The following is a 13,867-nucleotide window of genomic DNA, read 5'->3' on the forward strand; positions in this document are numbered from 1 at the left end:
GTAGCCCAAATAAATGTTTCACAGAGTTCAAGTAACAGACACATCTCAACATCAACTGTTCAGAGGAGACTGCATGAATCAGGCCTTCATGATTGAATTGCTGCAAAGAAACCACTACTAAAGGACACTAATAAGAAGAAGAGACTTGCTTGGTCCAAGAAACACGTGCAATGGACATTAGACCAGTGGAAATCTGTCCTTTGGTCTGATGAGTCCAAATTAGACATTTTTGGTTCCAACCACTGTCTTTGTGAAATGCAGAGTAGGTGAATGGATGATCACCGCATGTGTGTTTCCCACCGTGAAGCATGAAAGAGGAGGTGTGATGGTGTGGGGGTGCTTTGCTGGTGACACTCTCAGTGATTTATTTAAAATACAAGAAACATATATGTTAAACTATTGTCCTGACTCTCTGTGGTCACAAAAGATCCCATGGTACTTGTTGTAAGAGTAGGGCATAGGAGGCTGCTGAGGAGAGAACGGCTCATAATAATGGCCGGAACGGAGCAAATGGAATTGTCAATCACCTGGAAACCATGTGTTTAATGTATTTGATGCCATTCCACCAATTCCGCTCCAGTCATTACCACAAGCCCGTTCAACCCAATGAAGGTGGCACCAAACTTCACAATCTGGCCCTCGTACCATGATGGCCACCTAATCATCCCCAGCTTTCAATTTTCTCATTCATCCCTCTGCTCTTCCCTGTTACTATTCCCCATGTCGTTCCTGTAAATGATAATGTATTCTCAGTCAACTTACCTGTTAAAATAAGGATTTGAATTTGAACCATTTCACCTTGAGGCCAATCGTGACGTTAAAACAGTTACTGAGTTTAATGGCTGTGATAGGAGGAATCTGAGGATGGATCAACAGCATTGTACTTACTCCACAATACTAACCTAAATGTCTGAATGAAAAGAAGGAAGCTTGTACTGAATAAAAATATTACAAAACATGCATCCTGTTTGCAACAAAGCACTACAGTAATACTGCCAAAAAGAATGTGGCCAATAAATACACTTTTTGTCCTGAATACAAAGCGTTATGTTTAGGACAAATCCAACACAACACATCACTGAGTAAAACCATTGATATTTTCAAGCATGGTGGTGGTTGCATCATGTTATGGGTATGCTTGTCATCGGCAAGGACTAGGGAGTTTTTTTTGATAAAAAGAAACATAATAGATCTAGAGGAATGCCTGGTTCAGTCTGCTTTCCAACAGACTATGGAAGACAAATTCACTTTTTAGCAGGACAATAACCTAAAACACAAGGCCAAATATACACTGGAGTTGCTTACCAAAAAGTCATTGAATGTCCCTGAGTAGCCTCGTTACAATTTCGACTTAAATTGGCTTGAACTGGCTGTCTATCAATGATCAACAACCAACTTGAAAGAGCTTGAAGAATTAAAAAAATAATAATGTGCAAATATTGTTCAATCCAGGTGTGCAAAGCTCTTAGAGACTTTTTTTATTTATTTTAATTTTACCTTTATTTAACCAGGCAAGTCAGTTAAGAACATATTCTTATTTTCAATGACGGCCTGGGAACAGTGGGTTAACTGCCTGTTCAGGGGCAGAGCGACAGATTTGTACCTTGTCAGCTCGGGGGTTTGAACTCGGAAACTTACCCAGAAAGACACAGCTGTAATCGCTGCCAAAGGTGATTCTAACATGTATTGAATACGTATCTAATCAAGATATATTAATTAAATGTACATTTTTTTTACAGAGTATTTTGTGTAGATCGTTGACAAGAAAAATACAATAACATCCCACCTGGTAACACAACAAAATGTGGAAAAAGTCAAGGGGTGTGAATATTTCCTGAAGGCACTGTATCCTCCTACTTTGAAAGGGTAAGAGGGGTAGGCTCTAGTCGAGATGATCCTATCCGCAAATGAAATATTTTAATATATATCAACAAGGCCACACAAAGGGCCTCCCGAGTGTGTCAGCAGTCTAAGTCACTTGAGGTGTCACAACATTACATTTACATTTACATTTAAGTCATTTAGCAGACGCTCTTATCCAGAGCGACTTACAAATTGGTGCATTCACCTTATGACATCCAGTGGGACAGTCACTTAACAATAGTGCATCTAAAACTTAGGGGGGGTGGGGTGAGAGGGATTACTTAACCTATCCTAGGTATTCCTTAAAGAGGTGGGGTTTCAGGTGTCTCCGGAAGGTGGTGATTGACTCCGCTGTCCTGGCGTCGTGAGGGAGTTTGTTCCACCATTGGGGGGCCAGGGCAGCGAACAGTTTTGACTGGGCTGAGCGGGAGCTGTACTTCCTCAGTGGTAGGGAGGCGAGCAGGCCAGAGGTGGATGAACGCAGTGCCCTTGTTTGGGTGTAGGGCCTGATCAGAGCCTGGAGGTACTGAGGTGCCGTTCCCCTCACAGCTCCGTAGGCAAGCACCATGGTCTTGTAGCGGATGCGAGCTTCAACTGGAAGCCAGTGGAGAGAACGGAGGAGCGGGGTGACGTGAGAGAACTTGGGAAGGTTGAACACCAGACGGGCTGCGGCGTTCTGGATGAGTTGAAGGGGTTTAATGGCACAGGCAGGGAGCCCAGCCAACAGCGAGTTGCAGTAATCCAGACGGGAGATGACAAGTGCCTGGATTAGGACCTGCGCCGCTTCCTGTGTGAGGCAGGGTCGTACTCTGCGGATGTTGTAGAGCATGAACCTACAGGAACGGGCCACCGCCTTGATGTTAGTTGAGAACGACAGGGTGTTGTCCAGGATCACGCCAAGGTTCTTGGCGCTCTGGGAGGAGGACACAATGGAGTTGTCAACCGTGATGGCGAGATCATGGAACGGGCAGTCCTTCCCGGGAGGAAGAGCAGCTCCGTCTTGCCGAGGTTCAGCTTGAGGTGGTGATCCGTCATCCACACTGATATGTCTGCCAGACATGCAGAGATGCGATTCGCCACCTGGTCATCAGAAGGGGAAAGGAGAAGATTAATTGTGTGTCGTCTGCATAGCAATGATAAGAGAGACCATGTGAGGTTATGACAGAGCCAAGTGACTTGGTGTATAGCGAGAATAGGAGAGGGCCAAGAACAGAGCCCTGGGGGACACCAGTGGTGAGAGCGCGTGGTGAGGAGACAGATTCTCGCCACGCCACCTGGTAGGAGCGACCTGTCAGGTAGGACGCAATCCAAGCGTGGGCCGCGCCGGAGATGCCCAACTCGGAGAGGGTGGAGAGGAGGATCTGATGGTTCACAGTATCGAAGGCAGCCGATAGATCTAGAAGGATGAGAGCAGAGGAGAGAGAGTTAGCTTTAGCAGTGCGGAGCGCCTCCGTGATACAGAGGAGAGCAGTCTCAGTTGAATGACTAGTCTTGAAACCTGACTGATTTGGATCAAGAAGGTCATTCAGAGAGAGATAGCGGGAGAGCTGGCCAAGGACGGCACGTTCAAGAGTTTTGGAGAGAAAAGAAAGAAGGGATACTGGTCTGTAATTGTTGACATCGGAGGGATCGAGTGTAGGTTTTTTCAGAAGGGGTGCAACTCTCGCTCTCTTGAAGACGGAAGGGACGTAGCCAACGGTCAGGGATGAGTTGATGAGCGAGGTGAGGTAAGGGAGAAGGTCTCCGGAAATGGTCTGGAGAAGAGAGGAGGGGATAGGGTCAAGCGGGCAGGTTGTTGGGCGGCCGGCCGTCACAAGACGCGAGATTTCATCTGGAGAGAGAGGGGAGAAAGAGGTCAGAGCACAGGGTAGGGCAGTGTGAGCAGAACCAGCGGTGTCGTTTGACTTAGCAAACGAGGATCGGATGTCGTCGACCTTCTTTTCAAAATGGTTGACGAAGTCATCTGCAGAGAGGGAGGAGGGGGGAGGGGGCGGAGGATTCAGGAGGGAGGAGAAGGTGGCAAAGAGCTTCCTAGGGTTAGAGGCAGATGCTTGGAATTTAGCGTGGTAGAAAGTGGCTTTAGCAGCAGAGACAGAGGAGGAAAATGTAGAGAGGAGGGAGTGAAAGGATGCCAGGTCCGCAGGGAGGCGAGTTTTCCTCCATTTCCGCTCGGCTGCCCGGAGCCCTGTTCTGTGAGCTCGCAATGAGTCATCGAGCCACGGAGCGGGAGGGGAGGACCGAGCCGGCCTGGAGGATAGGGGACATAGAGAGTCAAGGGATGCAGAGAGGGAGGAGAGGAGGGTTGAGGAGGCAGAATCAGGAGATAGGTGGGAGAAGGTTTGAGCGGAGGGAAGAGATGATAGGATGGAAGAGGAGAGAGTAGCGGGGGAGAGAGAGCGAAGGTTGGGACGGCGCGATACCATCCGAGTAGGGGCAGTGTGATCCCAGACTGTGTCCCATTTGGCTGCGATGGGGAGACCCATTAGGCGATGCACAATTGGCCAAGCGTTGTCCGGATTAGGGGAAGATTTGACTGGTCGGGATGTCCAAGTCCCATCGCACTCTAGCGACTCCTTGTGGCGGGCCGGGTGCACGCAGGCTGAATTCAGGGTGTTTCCTCCAACACATTGGTGCGGCTGGCTTCCGGGTTAAGCGAGCAGCGTCAAGAAGCAGTGCGGCTTGGCAGGGTTGTGTTTGGAGCACGCAAGGCTCTCGACCTTCACCTTTCCCAAGTCTGTACAGGAATTGCAGCGATGAGACAAGACTGTATCTACAAATTGGGGAGAAAAAGGTGTAAAAAGTACTTATAAAATTATAAAAAACAAGCTCATACAATCAGACTGAGCAATGGCAGAAGGAAGTTCAGAAAATAAATTATAAAAAATAAGTTGCATTATTGTCATGAAATAAACACACACTGTGATTTATTAGACATACAGTGATGATTTTAAAAGGCTACACAGGGGCTTTAAAACAGGTACCAATAATGTTTAAAATAGTTTAACCTGAGACTAAACCAGCAGACAGACCACTTCAACTACAATAACTTTCTCAGTAATGGTTACAGAAAAAAACTAATCTTGCTATGACTTCGATATGTTGTTGTTTATCTACCCTGAATGCACTATAAGTTACTCTGGATAAGGTTGTCTGTTGAATGACCAAATGTAAATTTAAAAACAAACAATTGCAAAGCATGTTGGGTATTATTCTAATAAGCTCCACCCCCAAACAAGTACACATTTTGATGTTCCTGACCTGACCAAATCTGAACGAATCATAGACCTCTAGGCTATGTTTCAAAAGTTTGAGCAGCACAGTAAAGTATGACACAGTTCAGTATAGCACAGTAGAGTATGGTATGGTACGGTACAGGATAGTACAGTTTTATCACTGGGGCATATCTCTCTGCCATCCAGGACCTCTCTGCCAGGCGGTGTCAAAGACTCCAGTCACCCATGCAATAGACTGTTCTCTCTGCTACCGCACGGCAAGCTGTACCAGTGCACCAAGTCGGGAACCAACAGGAACCTGAACAACTTCTACAGCCAAGCCATAAGACTGCTAAATAGCTAATCAAATGGCTACCCGGAGTACCTGCACTAACTCTCTTACACTGACTCTATGCACACACATTGGACTCTACCCACAAACTCAAACATACAGTGGAGCAAAAAAGTATTTAGTCAGCCACCAATTGTGCAAGTTCTCCCACTTAAGAAGATGAGAGGCCTGTAAATTTTCATCATAGGTACACTTCAACTATGACAGACAAAATTAGAAAAAAAATCCAGAAAATCACATTGTAGGATTTTTTAAGAATTTATTTGCAAATTATGGTGGAAAATAAATATTTGTTCAATAACAAAAGTTTATCTCAAAACTTTGTTATATACCCTTTGTTGGCAATGACAGAGGTCAAACATTTTCTGTAAGTCTTCACAAGGTTTTCACACACTGTTGCTGGTATTTTGGCCCATTCCTCCACGCAGATCTCCTCTAGAGCAGTGATGTTTTGGGGCTGTTTCTGGGCAACACGGACTTTCAACTCACTCCAAAGATTTTCTATGGGGTTGAGATCTGGAGACTGGCTAGGCCACTCCAGGACCTTGAAATGCTACTTACGAAGCCACTCCTTCATTGCCCAGGTGGTGTGTTTGGGATCATTGTCATGCTGAAAGACCCAGCCACGTTTCATCTTCAATGCCCTTGCTGATGGAAGGAGGTTGTCACTCAAAATATCACGATACATGGCCCCATTCATTCTTTCCTTTACACGGATCAGTCGTCCTGGTTCCTTTGCAGAAAAACAGCCCCAAAGCATGATGTTTTACTTTTTTTCTACCTGAAATATCACGTTTACATAAGTATTCAGACCCTTTACTCAGCACTTTGTTGAAGCACCTTTGGCAGTGATATTATCATCCTCCCAAGATGGCGTAGCAGTCGGACGTGTGTTTTGTCTTGTCCCGTCCTGTCTGGTGTAAATATAGTTTTCCTCGTTTTTTTTCTGTATACACTTCGTACATATTTTAATCTCACTTTCCAACTATTGGCTGAATATACTCTCCTGCAACCCGCATCACCCAAAATGTGGTACGGATCTGCTTTTTCTATACTTTAGAACCGGAACCCCCATCAGAAGCTAGCCAGCTAACTAGCTACTAGCTAGTACTCAGTTAGCCACTGCTAGCGGTCTTCAAAGCTAACTAGGACACCAGCGCGACATCAACCCAGAGCATATCAGACTGCTTTTTCTCTACCACATCTCCGGATTCCTACCGCAAGCTCTGAACCTTTACACCGGATCATCGCAACTAGCTAGCTGCAATCCGTGTGGCTACTCCTGGCTAACGTATCTGCCCCAAAGTAAGCACCAGTTAGCCTTGAGCTAGCCTCGAGCTAAGCCCATCTCCCGACTAGCCGAAGAGGTCCAACATTACCTCTCTTGCCAATTGGCCTGGACCCTTTACTGCCGACACGGATCCCCGCCGATCCATCACGACTGGTCCGCCGACATAATCGTCCGAGGTGGTTTCAACAGGCTTTTCCGTTGCGACATCGCCAAAGATCCATCTGCTGGCCAAGGCCCGCGAGCTTTCTGAAACGCTGTGTCTCCAGCTCACCTAGCGTACTAGAGCACCTGTAGCATACTCCTGGGCTACAATACCCGGGCCCACGACCGGTCTGTCGATGTCACCGCATGAAGAGGAATAAACAGACTCACCCCATCGCGACGTCCCTCAAAGGTTAACTCTCTAGCCCTCGCTATCTCCCTGCTTGCTAATCCGGCCTGCTAACGGCTAGCTTGTCTAGCCCGGGCCTACGAACTGTTAACTTGATAGCACAGGCCTGCTAACCGTCTGAAACATCATGTCCCAAACACTCTCTGAACCCATTTACTTTCTATCTCTTTTTGATTTTTATTTTGTTTATACCTTCCGGAAACCTGCCTCACCCACTGTGATACGGAATCGCTATTACTTTTAAGTTTAATTTTATTTTTATGACTCACTCAAGAACCTCCAGACGCTAACCAGCTAACTAGCTACAAGCTATTTAGTCATTGTTAGTTTATTTTTAAACCTGGATAACACTCGCCAGTCCAGCTTCCCTGCCCATCCACCACTTCCCCCTGGACACTGATCTCTTGGCTACATAGCTGACGCACACTGGACTGTCCATTATTCACGGTACTCCATTCTGCTTGTTTGTTTTATCTGTTTGCCCAGTTGCCTAGTCAACGCCATTTTACCTGCTGTTTGTTATGCTAGCTGATTAGCCTCGCCTACTATTTTTAGCTAGCTTTCCCAATTCAACACCTGTGATTACTGTGTGCCTCGCTGTATGTCTCTCTCAAATGTCAATATGCCTTGTATACTGTTGTTCAGGTTAGTTATCATTGTTTTAGTTCACAATGGAGCTCCTAGATCCACTCTGCATACCCCTGTTACCTCCTTTGTCCCACCTCCCACACATGCGGTGACCTCACCCATTACAACCAGCATGTCCAGAGATACAACCTCTCTCATCATCACCCAGTGCCTGGGCTTACCTCCGCTGTACCCGCACCCCACCATACCCCTGTCTGCGCATTATGCCCTGAATATATTCTACCATGCCCAGAAACCTGCTCCTCTTATCCTCTGCCCCCAACGCTCTAGGCGACCAGTTTTGATAGCCTTTAGCCGCACCCTCATACTACTCCTTCTCTGTTCCGCGGGTGATGTGGAGGTAAACCCAGGCCCTGCATGTCCCCAGGTACCCTCATTTGTTGACTTCTGTGATCGAAAAAGCCTTGGTTTTATGCATGTCAACATCAGAAGCCTCCTCCCTAAGTTTGTTTTACTCACTGCTTTAGCACACTCTGCTAACCCTGATGTCCTTGCCGTGTCTGAATCCTGGCTCAGGAAGGCCACCAAAATTCAGAGATTTCCATACCCAACTATAACATCTTCCGTCAAGATAGAACTGCCAAAGGGGGCGGAGTCGCAGTCTACTGCAGAGATAGCCTGCAAAGTAATGTCATACTTTCCAGGTCCATACCCAAACAGTTTGAACTACTAATTTTGAAAATTACTCTCTCCAGAAATAAGTCTCTCACTGTTGCCGCCTGCTACCGACCACCCTCAGCTCCCAGCTGTGCCCTGGACACCATTTGTGAATTGATCGCCCCCCATCTAGCTTCAGAGTTTGTTCTGTTAGGTGACCTAAACTGGGATATGCTTAACACCCCGGCAGTCCTACAATCTAAGCTAGATGCCCTCAATCTCACTCAAATCATCAAGGAACCCACCAGGTACAACCCTAACTCTGTAAACAAGGGCACCCTCATAGACGTCATCCTGACCAACTGGCCCTCCAAATACGCCTCCGCTGTCTTCAACCAGGATCTCAGCGACCACTGCCTCATTGCCTGTATCCGCCACGGAGCCGCAGTCAAACGACCACCCCTCATCACTGTCAAACGCTGCCTAAAACACTTCTGTGAGCAGGCCTTTCTAATCGACCTGGCCCGGGTATCCTGGAAGGACATTGACCTCATCCCGTCAGTTGAGGATGCCTGGTCATTCTTTAAAAGTAACTTCCTCACCATTTTAGATAAGCATGCTCCGTTCAAAAAATGCAGAACCAAGAACAGATACAGCCCTTGGTTCACTCCAGACCTAACTGCCCTCGACCAGCACAAAAACATCCTGTGGCGGACTGCAATAGCATCGAATAGCCCCCGTGATATGCAACTGTTCAGGGAAGTCCGGAACCAATACACGCAGTCAGTCAGGAAAGCTAAGGCCAGCTTCTTCAGGCAGAAGTTTGCATCCTGTAGCTCCAACTCCAAAATGTTCTGGGACACTGTGAAGTCCATGGAGAACAAGAGCACCTCCTCCCAGCTGCCCACTGCACCGAGGCTAGGTAACACGGTCTCCACCGATAAATCCATTATTATCGAAAACTTCAATAAGCACTTCTCAACGGCTGGCCATGCCTTCCGCCTGGCTACTCCAACCTCGGCCAACAGCTCTGCCCCCCCCCCCGCAGCTCCTCGCCCAAGCCTCTGAAAGAGCTGCAAAACCTGGATCCGTACAAATCAGCTGGGCTTGACAATCTGGACCCTCTATTTCTGAAACTATCTGCCGCCATTGTCGCAACCCCTATTACCAGCCTGTTCAACCTCTCTTTCATATCGTCTGAGATCCCCAAGGATTGGAAAGCTGCCGCAGTCATCCCCCTCTTCAAAGGGGGAGACACCCTGGACCCAAACTGTTATAGACCTATATCCATCCTGCCCTGCCTATCTAAGGTCTTCGAAAGCCAAGTCAACAAACAGGTCACTGACCATCTCGAATCCCACCGTACCTTCTCCGCTGTGCAATCTGGTTTCCGAGCCGGTCACGGGTGCACCTCAGCTACACTCAAGGTACTAACCGCCATTGATAAAAGACAGTACTGTGCAGCCGTCTTCATCGACCTCGCCAAGGCTTTCGACTCTGTCAATCACCATATTCTTATCGGCAGACTCAATAGCCTCGGTTTTTCGGATGACTTCCTTGCCTGGTTCAATTACTTTGCAGACAGAGTTCAGTGTGTCAAATCGGAGGGCATGCTGTCCGGTCCTCTGGCAGTCTCTATGGGGGTGCCACAGGGTTCAATTCTCGGGCCGACTCTTTTCTCTGTATATATCAATGATGTTGCTCTTGCTGCGGGCGATTCCCTGATCCACCTCTACGCAGACGACACCATTCTATATACTTTTGGCCCGTCATTGGACACTGTGCTATCTAACCTCCAAACGAGCTTCAATGCCATACAGCACTCCTTCCGTGGCCTCCAACTGCTCTTAAACGTGAGTAAAACCAAATGCATGCTTTTCAACCGATCGCTGCCTGCACCCGCATGCCCGACTAGCATCACCACCCTGGATGGTTCCGACCTTGAATATGTGGACACCTATAAGTACCTAGGTGTCTGGCTAGACTGCAAACTCTCCTTCCAGACTCACATCAAACATCTCCAATCGAAAATCAAATCAAGAGTCGGCTTTCTATTCCACAACAAAGCCTCCTTCACTCACGCCGCCAAGCTTACCCTAGTAAAACTGACTATCCTACCGATCCTCGACTTCGGCGATGTCATCTACAAAATGGCTTCCAACACTCTACTCAGCAAACTGGATGCAGTCTATCACAGTGCCATCCGTTTTGTCACTAAAGCACCTTATACCACCCACCACTGCGACTTGTATGCTCTAGTCGGCTGGCCCTCACTACATATTCGTCGCCAGACCCACTGGCTCCAGGTCATCTACAAGTCCATGCTAGGTAAAGCTCCGCCTTATCTCAGTTCACTGGTCACGATGGCAACACCCATCTGTAGCACGCGCTCCAGCAGGTGTATCTCACTGATCATCCCTAAAGCCAACACCTCATTTGGCCGCCTTTCGTTCCAGTACTCTGCTGCCTGTGACTGGAACGAACTGCAAAAATCGCTGAAGTTGGAGACTTTTATCTCCCTCACCAACTTCAAACATCAGCTAACCGATCGCTGCAGCTGTACATAGTCTATTGGTAAATAGCCCACCCATTTTCACCTACCTCATCCCCATACTGTTTTTATACTGTTTTTTATTTATTTACTTTTCTGCTCTTTTGCACACCAATATCTCTACCTGTACATGACCATCTGATCATTTATCACTCCAGTGTTAATCTGCAAAATTGTATTATTCGCCTACCTCCTCATGCCTTTTGCACACATTGTATATAGACTGCCCATTTTTTTTCTACTGTGTTATTGACTTGTTAATTGTTTACTCCATGTGTTACTCTGTGTTGTCTGTTCACACTGCTATGCTTTATTTTGGCCAGGTCGCAGTTGCAAATGAGAACTTGTTCTCAACTAGCTTACCTGGTTAAATAAAGGTGAAATAAAAAAAAAAATAAACAGTCTTGAGTCTGCTGGGGTATGATGCTACAATCTTGGCACACCTATATTTGGGGAGTTTCTCCCATTCCTCTCTGCAGATCCTCTCAAACTCTGTCAGGTTGGATGGGGAGCGTCGCTTCACAGATATTTTCAGGTCTTTCTAGAGATGTTCAAGTCCGGGCTCTGACTGGGCAACTCACAGACATTCAGAGACTTGTCCTGAAAATTTCCCAGGACATAGACATATCAGATATGGGCAGAAAGCTATAATTCTTGTTCATCTAACTGCACTGTCCAATTTACAGTAGCTATTACAGTGAAATACTACCATGCTACTTTTTGAGTAGAGTGCACAATTATGAACTTGTGAAGTTATTAATAAACCAATTATGCACATTTCGGGCAGTCTTGAATCAACATTTTGAACCGAAATGCAATGGTTCATTGGATCAGTCTAAAACTTTGCACAGTGCTGATGCCATCTAGTGGCCATAATCTAAATTGCACCTGGGCTGGAATAATACGTTATGGCCTTTCTCTTGCATTTCAAAGATGATGGTACAAAAAATGTAAAACGCATTGTTTTTCTTTGTATTGTCTTTTACCAGATCTAATGTGTTATATTCTCCTACATTCATTTCACATTTCCACAAACTCCACAGTGTTTCCTTTTAAATGGTGTCAAGAATATGCACATCCTTGCTTCAGGTCCTGAGCTACAGACTGTTAGATTTGGGTATGTAATTTCAGGTGAAAATTGAAACGGGACATTAAAAAAATGTAATATCTTATGTTTCACCGAGTCATGGCTAAATGATGACATGGATAAAATACAGCTGGTGGGGTTTACGCTGCATTGGCAAGATAGAACAGCTGCCTCCGGTAAGACAAAGGGTGGCGGTCTGTGTATATTTGTAAACAACAGCTGATGCACGAAATCTAATATTAAGGAAGTCTCAAGGTTTTGCTCGCCTGACGTAGAGTATCTCATGAAAAGCTGTAGACCACACTATTTACCAAGAGAGTTTTCAAGTCCGCACTCAATGAGCTGCATAAGGCCACAAGCAAACAGGAAAACGCTCATCCAGAGGCGGTGTTACTTGTGGCCGTGGACTTTAATGCAGGGAAATTTAAATCCATTTGACCTCATTTCTACCAGCATGTTAAATGTGCAACCAGAAAAGCCCTTTACACAGAGATGCGAACAAAGCTCTCCCTCGCCCTCCATTTGGCAAATCTGTCCATAATTCCATCCTCCCAATTCCTGCTTACAGGCAAAAACTAAAGCACGAAGCACCAGTGACTTGGTCAATAAAGAAGTGGTCAGATTACACATGTGCTAAGCTACAGGACTGTTTTGCTAGCACAGACTGGAATATGTTCCAGGATTCTTCAAATGTCATTGAGGAGTACATCACATCAGTTACTGGCTTCAAGTACATCGGTGACGTCGTCCCCACAGTGACTGTATGCACATACCCTAACCAGAAGCCATGGAGTATAGGCAACATCCTCACTGAGCTAAAGGGTAGAGTTGCTGCTTTCAAGGAGCAGGACTCTAACCCAGACCCTAATAAGAAATCCCACTATGCCCTGAGACGAACCATCAATGAGGCAAAGCGTCAATACATGACTAAGATTGAATCGCACTACGCCGGCTCCGACGCTCATCGGGTGTGGCATGGCTTGCAAACTATTAGAGACTATAAAGGGAACCACAGCACCGAGCTGCCCAGTGACACGAGCCAACCAGACAAGCTAAATTACTTATATGCTCGCTTCAAGGCAAGCAACACTGAAGTATGCATGAGACCATCAGCTGTTCCAGATGACTGTGTGATCACGCTCTCCGTAGCCGATGTGAGTAAGACCTTGAAACAGGTCTACATTCATAAGGGCACGGGGCCAGATGAATTACCAGGACGTATACTTTGAATATGCACTGTCCAATTGCCAAGTGTCTTCACTGACATTTTCAACCTGTCCCTGTCTGAGTCTGTAATACCAACATGTTTCAAGCAGACCACCATAGTCCTTGTGCTCAAGAACACTAAGGGAACCTGCCTAAATGACTACCGAACCGTAGCACTCACGCCTATAGCCATGAAGAGCTTTGAAAAGCTGTCCATGGCTCACATCAACTCCATTATCCCAGAAACCTTAGACCCACTCCAATTTGCATACCACACCAACAGATCCACAGATGATGCAATCTCTACTGCACTCCACACTGCCCTTTCCCACATGGACAAAAGGAACACCTATGTGGGAATGCCATTCATTGACTACAGCTCAGCGTTCCACACCATAGTGCCCTCAAAGCTCATCACTAAGCTAAGGACTCTGGGACTAAACACCTCCCTCTGCAACTGGATCCTGGGCTTCCTGACGGGCCGCCCCCAGGTGGTGAGGGTAGGTAACAACACATCTGCCACGCTGATCCTCAACACGGGAGCTGTCATTCCAAATATTGTCCCCCGGCCAAATAGTGTCCCCTTCTACGTCACGATGGGGTTCGATAAACTATTAGTGTCTGTATATCAACGGTGTGATGACCTAATGATTTGAATTTTGGAGATAA

The sequence above is a fragment of the Oncorhynchus gorbuscha genome, linkage group LG14, assembly GCF_021184085.1.
Source record: "Oncorhynchus gorbuscha isolate QuinsamMale2020 ecotype Even-year linkage group LG14, OgorEven_v1.0, whole genome shotgun sequence".
NCBI classification, from domain to species: Eukaryota; Metazoa; Chordata; class Actinopteri; order Salmoniformes; family Salmonidae; genus Oncorhynchus; species Oncorhynchus gorbuscha.